We start from the raw sequence: 8342 nt of genomic DNA, 5'->3' as shown, positions 1-8342 counted from the left end.
ATGAAGTTTATTGCATACCTACTATAGCAAACCAATAACATATAATGTTTTTTGGCGCGGCGCGTTGATTATATTTATAAGCGTGTGGAGAGTTTCTCGAAACTTCAGGTTACGTAACAATACGAAGCTACACTGGCGTTTACGTACACAAATATATTGTTGATACTTACACTCGAGAATCTTCTACAACTTTAGAGAATAGGCAGGAATTTCGTACATTTTTAAATATAGGTTTAACAAATATATATATATTAAAATAAATAATGTAAACCCGTAGAACTCGAAAATCAGAACCCCTAAGTATAACTTGCGCCACTGTACAAGTTACTTCATTTTGAAGATAAATATTCCACCTTTAAAATAATGTTGCATTTTATCTTTGGGCTTGCCATTAGAAATTGTAACATTACAAAAATCTCGTTAACCAGTTATTCAGATTTATTTGCTATCATTTCGACATCTTTAAGAGGTTTAAAGCCGAAATCTGATAATCTCGACATTCATTGGAACGATTTTCCTTTTCTTTTCCATTTTACTGCACCATTAAGTTTACATGTTTTTCTGTTAACCTCTCTTTCTCGCTGTCTTCCTAGTGCCGCCTGGCATGGCCTAGTGGTTAGGGCATTTGACTTGCAATCTGATGGTCACGGGATTGAATCCCATCCCCGAACATGCTCGCCCTTTCAGCCATGTGGCGTTATAATGTGGCGACCAATCCCACTATTGTTTGATAAAAAGTAGCCCAAGAACTGTGTGTGTGCTTCAAAATTAGGGAAGGCTAGCACAGTTAGCCCTCTTGTAGCTTTGCGCGAAATAAAAAAACACAAAATCTTGCATGGAGTACATAGTCCCTATATTTTTTATCATGTATTTAAACTGAATGCCTCTAAAAGATTCAAATTTCATCTTCTGCTCACAGTTCGCAGATGTTGCCATTTGGAAGAGTGCCCAAAACCCAACAACAGTAGCATATAACATACAGCCGCTATTAAATGAAATAGAAGAATTCTGCAATAAATGGAGAATTAAAACACAAAACACAAGTAATATTCTACACTAAGTCCAGAGTAAAAAGAACCAAACTTATATCTAGATGGCATTCTCCTTCAGGTAGCAACATCAACAAAATTCTTAGGAATAATATACGAATCAAAATTAACTGGCAGCAACACAAAGAGTCTTAAAAAGATAATCTGGCAGACATCGTGTTATCTCAGGAGTTTGAAAGGCAATAACCAAGGATCCGATAAAATTCTAAAAATATATCAAATATGCATAAGACCAATCACAAGATAAGCCTGTACGGCCTCACTAAGCGTTTCTAAGACACGCTTAGACAAAATACAAAATGACATACTTACAAAAGCCTATATATCGAGAGTGAGTTCTACGCTCAACAATCAAAACGTTTCTGCACAGTTATTCAAACATCTCATTCTTGTCTGAAGGACTCCTCGAAAATTTGCTCTAATATTATAAGAAAAATATGAACAAAAGCGAACTGATGAGTAACTTATATCATACATGATAAATCTAGTCCTAAGTACTTCTCCCCACTAAATACAATAAATATTATGGTGAAAAAGGCCACGTAGCGCTGGGCTAAACTGAATTTTTTTGATGTATAAATAGCTTTATTTTTTAAAAAGGTTTCTGTGCGTGTGTTCAAAAATAAAATTATTGGTGTCATTTAGTAAAACATAGTGATTTTGTAAAGATAGGACTTTTATGTAAGCATACATTAGAGGTGTTTGTGATCGTCTAAATAAAGATGACATCAGACTACAAAAGGGCAAATGTTAAATTATATTACGGACACTAGCAAATATAACTAACATACAGTGGGAAATATCACAAAAAAAAATAAATCAGAATGGAACTAAAACAGACCCCAGCAAGTCAGATGTGAAAAAACTGGCACGATACCCTTGGAAAAACCTTCCAGTTAGTTTTGGAAGAGTCAAAACAACAACAACACCGTTAGAATTTATCTGATGGATTTACCTAGCCTAGCCTAGCCTAGCCAACTTTGAAACATACGTTTGAAATATCCAGCATCAAAGAACAAAATAAAATGGATGCAGGTGTCTCGCAAGGAGGGGTAGTAAAACGTATATTATCATCATGTATGTGAGCGAAATGCCTTTAATAGATCACAATTCTTGTTTCCCACTTGGCAACAGTGGCTTTATGGAAGAGTATAAATACTCCGGTTCTAGCAACAATTAACTTACAAGTAGGTTTAAAAGAGTTCAAATACTCCGGCTATAGCAGCAACTAAGTTACAAGTACGTTTGAAAGAGTTCAAATACTCCGGCTATAGTAGCAACTGACTTACAAGTACGTTTGAAAGAGTTCAAATACTCCGATTCTATCAGCAATTAACTTACAAGTAGGTTTAAAAGAGTTCAAATATTCCGGCTTTTGCAGTAATTAACTTACAAGTATGTCTAAAAAGAGTTCAAATATTCCGGCTTTTGCAGTAATTAACTTACAAGTAGGTTTAAAAGAGTTCAAATATTCCGTCTTTAGCAGTAATTAACTTACAAGTAGGTTTAAAAAGAGTTCAAATATTCCGGCTTTTGCAGTAATTAACTTACAAGTATGTCTTAAAAAGAGTTCAAATATTCCGGCTTTTGCAGTAATTAACTTACAAGTATGTCTAAAAAGAGTTCAAATGCACGGGTTCTAGCAGCAACTAACAAGTAGGTATAAACTAAAAAGAAAATTATTGTAACACATGTAGAATAAAAATTAATGCTCCGAAAACGAAAGTAATATTATTCACAAAATCTATTAAAATAAGTATATAGCCCCCTAAAATATACCTAAACAGAACCCATCTCCAGGTTGCACATCAGCTAAACTTCTGGGATTAATTTATGACTCTACATTAAACTGGATTAAACATGTAATTGAAGTTTGAAATAAAATATGGCAAACAACCAAACATGTCCGACGTCTGATTGGCAACACCAGAGGCGCAACAACAAAAAAACAAACTTAAAATCTACAGTATAAACTTACATTCCTCCTGTGCCAACCTAGCATGGTTAAATGTATCTTTTGTTTGTTTGTTTGTTATGAATTTCGCGCAGCTACATGAGGGCTATCTACGCTAGCCTTCCGAAATTTAGCAGTGTAAGACTAGAGGGAAGGTAGATAGTCATCACCACCCACCGCCAACTATTGGGCTACTGTTATACCAACGAATAATGGGAGTGACCGTCGTATTATAACGTCCCCACGGCTGAAATGGCGAGCATGTTTGGTGGGACGGGGATTCGAACCCGCGACCCTTAGATTGCGTGTCGAGCTTCCTAACCACCTGGCCATGCCGGGCCGTTAAATGTAGTCATACATAACAAACTACACACAATTTATGCATTCTGTGAAAATGAAATCTTCCAAATAATTACGTATTTAGGGAAAAGTCTTTTATTGTTAGATATCTTGTAGCTAAATAGCTAAACATTATATAAACTAATACATAGAAAATTAAACGAGTAGTAACGCGAGTTGAGGTTTATGTTAATAAAATTATTATTTCAACAGTTAAATCAAATGGATTTGGCATTCATATCTTCTCGCCTGTTTCTCAACGATAAATCTTACAACGCCAAAAACTGGGGTTCAACACCCTTGGTGAATACGGCACAAATAGCCCATTGTGTAGGTAGCTTTGTGCTCAACCAAAACTAAACCTTGTTTATTTGTTTAGAGAACTGTAACAAATCCGGTATATGTGTTTTATGTACAGTTTAAAGCAGTTTATGACTTTATTCAGTATTAAAGACCAAAGACTCAAAATACAATAATTTCAATATACAACATTAGCATTCGCGAGGCTATTAAAATAATCATAACACAATAAATGTTTTTTTCTATAAAACTATTACATTTAATTTAATAATTATTGCCTTAACTTAAAATAGTGGCAGGCATTCAATAATTTGTCATTTCTGTTCTGTATTACATTATCGTACTTCAGTTTAGTAGGATTACATGTGAAACTATACAGCATACATCTTTTAAATTTATAATACACTTGACAGGAAATCTCTTAAAGTATATTTTAATGGACATTTAGCGGTAAAGACATGCATTTAAAGGATGTAATCTTACACATATATTTGGTGATTCGATGACGAGGAACCCACTTTGAGACTAATAATGGTTGGAGACGTCTTGAATGCACCTGATGATGACAAAACCTTGTCACAATGTTGTACATTTGCTGTTATGTTAAACTTATATTAAAGTTTTTCTTCATTACCCATTCAAGCCGTCTCCAACCATTATATATCTTTGGTAATATTCTTTACAAGCTTGGAATGATTAATTTCGCGACATGTTGGAATAATCACATAATTCCTTTCTCTTTGAGAGGAATCATATCTTTAGACACTACAATATTTCATTCTTTGTGTTAGATTTTTCTATGGGCAGGATTCTTTACAGTAGGTATATGTGTGACTTTTCGGCGATAAATTTAAACAATAAACAAACAGCACATAGTCATCTTGTTTTGAAATAATATATATTAAAACAAGCCAAACGTTACACTATTGGTTATCACAGTTGTATCCAAAGTTCTAAATAATTGTATCTTTTTTGTCAAAGTCCACTAACTCTGGTTCAATTATTTTAGAATATAAATTGACAAAGTGAATTATTCTTTCTGTTCTGTTATTACAATGCAATCTGTGGTAACTTCATTTTAAAATCATCAATTTTACTATAACTCTTGGTTAACACATTTGTAACCAGGGCTGTAAGTAATTGTTACTTTTTCATCAAGTACACACAGGCTGGTTCAATTATTTTAGAACACAATTAACAAGACAAATTATTCTTCTCTATTCTGTTATCACAATACGATATGTGATAATTGCACTTTAAAAATCGCCCTTATACACTATTATAGATAAACTGTTACAATCACGCAGTCTAGATATATTTATCGATATATCGAACTACATTTTTGGACGCTTATTTATAGCTAGACAGAGTCTTAGAACGTTCCACACTCTACGAGATATTATGATGCAGTAATACTCAATTATAACAACGAGAAAACTCAGAAGGTTCTAGTAACATGACGCAATGATATAACAATCACCAATTCATAACTAATAAACTACACAACGTATGATCCTGGAACAGTTATGTTAACAAACGTGTGATAAACTGTCGCTTCTAAAACAGCTAAATTTAACATTTGAGCTATATAAACTGTCTAAATCCTAACACTATCACTAAACTTAAGTTGAAACAATTGTGTTTATCTAACACTTTGTATATCACTATCTTCTTGATTCAGCCACACCATACCCCAACCACAAACAAATAACGTTTTTCCCACTTCATCACACAATTTTTTTTAAAGAAGGAAATTACACAACTGTCTCAGAAATGGAAATATAAGTACTGGTATATTTAAAACTTTTAGTCATTATTAGGAACATTTCGTGTGACAATATATTTTTTACTGGACTTCTACATTCATTAACAATAGCAGTATTTACTGTACATTTTACCATCCCTAATAACTGTTGACAGAAAGCTTGGTGAACCTCATACTTTTGAAATCTTCATACTTCCACCTCATAACATTGAAAAGGTTTGTTGTTTGACATCAAAATATGAATAACAACTGTATATTGCAAAATCTTCAACTAATTACATAAACTTCAAACATTTAAGATGCCTTTAACTAGGATCCAATACTCTCAGTCCAACACTATCGAGACGAATCGAACATTGAATTAACTATAATGAGACACGATTAACTTTTTATTAAAACGTTTACCAGTGTTCCTAATAATAATAATAATATATCCTGCAAAACATATTTTGGCTTTATTAAGAGTTACTTTTAAAGCTTATTTGTTACAAAATCGTTCTAACTTGTTATTATTTTGTAAATTTAAATCTTTGTCGCTCAGTATCGATGCGTCATCAGCATATATCAGCTTTTACATCATCTATTCCAAGTTTATTTGTTATTGCCCCCAGTGGCACAGCGGTATGTCTGCGGACTTACAACGCTAGAAACTGGGTTTCGATACCCGTGGTGGGCACAGCACAGATAGCCCATTGTGTAGCTTTGTGTTTAATTACAAACAACCAAACAAACAAACAAACTTATTTGTTATTGCCCCCAGTGGCACAGCGGTATGTCTGCGGACTTACAACGCTAGAAACTGGGTTTCGATACCCGTGGTGGGCACAGCACAGATAGCTTATTGTGTAGCTTTGTGTTTAATTACAAACAACCAAACAAACAAACTTATTTGTTATTAATGCTTTCTCCATTTAAATGAAGTTCCAGAAAACAATGCAATTGAAGAAGAATTCTGATGCTACGCATTTATAATTATAGCTTTGAACCTTTGTAATGTAACAGTATAATTAACACTTACATCAAAACATCCTGGTGTTTTCTCAGATGTAAATGTATTATTAAGCTAAGGAACAAGCAATTATATTAAGAGTGAGAAACTATAATGAAATTTCAATCAAGGTGGGAGATTCACCGCTTTTCAAATTCTTAATAATCACAATAATTTAATGATCTTTAACTTCTTTATTTAGATAACTAGTTTCATACAACATGCAATTCGAATCTGATCCAAACTGAGTAGTTCCAATGTAGCTTGCTTCTTCAAACAGAATGTCTTTACTTTCATATACTGTAAAATTTAAGGTAGTTCAGAAAATAATTGTTCTATTCGTAAATGTTTATTAATTTTCTCAATTTATAGTATTCAAATAAAGTTTCTTTAAAGTGGGCGAAAACAACCTTGGTCACTGTTGGTGCATTACTGACCAATAATAGTATATAAATCAATTTCTCTGATTCACATTTCTTATTTCTGAAATAAAATTAGGTATGCTTTAAACTGCTGGCAAAACATACTGATGGATACCAGCCACAAAACAAAAACGGAAAGCAAAAACTATAGGATTAAAACTTGGAAAACCACCTAGGTGTGACTATGACTATCAGAATTCAGCACAAACAAAATGTGTTTTTGGAAAAGTTTTTCAGAGCAACATAAAGCAACTTGAATTATGCCTTACATTGACAAGTTAAGGTATATTGTGGCTGGTATTTATGCTTTATCTAGAATTTAAATTATGACACCTAGCACGTTTCTTAACTTTAGTTCTCAGACATAAAAGTCAAATTAACACTAATCTAATACAGAGATGTTTCGGTGTAACTTGTGCAATATCCAGCTTGTAGAAAGTTCTGTTCGCTTATATTAAACTTAGCCTACATATTAAAAATTCCTCGTAAACTTCCTTACTAATGATATTTTGCTGTTCCTCACTTTTAACAAAATTGGAAAACAGGCATCGGAGAGAATTATTTTTTCACGTGGAAGATATAAGCCTACTGCCCTTTAATAATTATATTACTTCCTCGTTTATTAACAAATAATTGTAAAATGCTTGAGGCGGAACTGAAGAGTCGTACACACATTTGACATTTTCCGAAATAGTTCTAGGAATTAAGGACACACAAAATTATTAATCTTTAAAGGCAACCTTAGTTGTACTATATATACATTTGGTAATAACTACAATCGTGAAAGAAAAATAGATTATATGCTATAATCTTCATTTGGGTAAAATTGATAGTATACGTTATATACAGATAAACTCATTCAATGATCTACATAATAATGATCTATACAAATTAATGCTTACATAAGGAATTTTTGAGTGTGATATAAAATGCATGAAATATTGATTTTACTTGTTTGTTTATTTTAGAGCAAAGTGACATTGAGTTGTCTGTTGTGTTCATCATGGGGAATCGAACCCCGCTGTAAATCCGTAAACTTACCGCTGTCCCACCGGGGGGGGGATAGATGTTACATAGTTTCTTATCGTATTTAAAAGAACAGCAAAAATGCTAACTGAAAGTGTTTGGATATACAAATGTGTCATTGCTGGACAAATGTTTAATACCTTATACTTGACTTACAGTGAATTCCCCGACAATTCGACAGTGCAATTCTACCTGGGTAAGCATATGGCTGGATATTTATTTCACGGTAATTTCTGATGACAAATATTAATATAGAGACCGTTAAGCCATACAAAGTGGAATAGAACAAAATGTTGAAGGTCGTCAGCCTTCAATGTTTTTCATGTAAGCGAATAATTTCGCAAACCAAAGCAATTAAAACAACGGTGGCCACTGAAACCACGATTTAAGCCAGTCCGGAGCAAAGAAGTCATCCATAAAGTGAAGGCTATTGCTATGAAATATAATTCTCCAATCTAAAAAGCCATTCATTGAAGTTGGCAGATCTTCTGGTGCCATT

The sequence above is a fragment of the Limulus polyphemus genome, unplaced genomic scaffold, assembly GCF_000517525.1.
Source record: "Limulus polyphemus unplaced genomic scaffold, Limulus_polyphemus-2.1.2 Scaffold5305, whole genome shotgun sequence".
NCBI classification, from domain to species: Eukaryota; Metazoa; Arthropoda; class Merostomata; order Xiphosura; family Limulidae; genus Limulus; species Limulus polyphemus.
The sequence above is the reverse complement of the archived record's forward strand: the minus strand, read 5'-3'. Positions refer to the sequence as shown.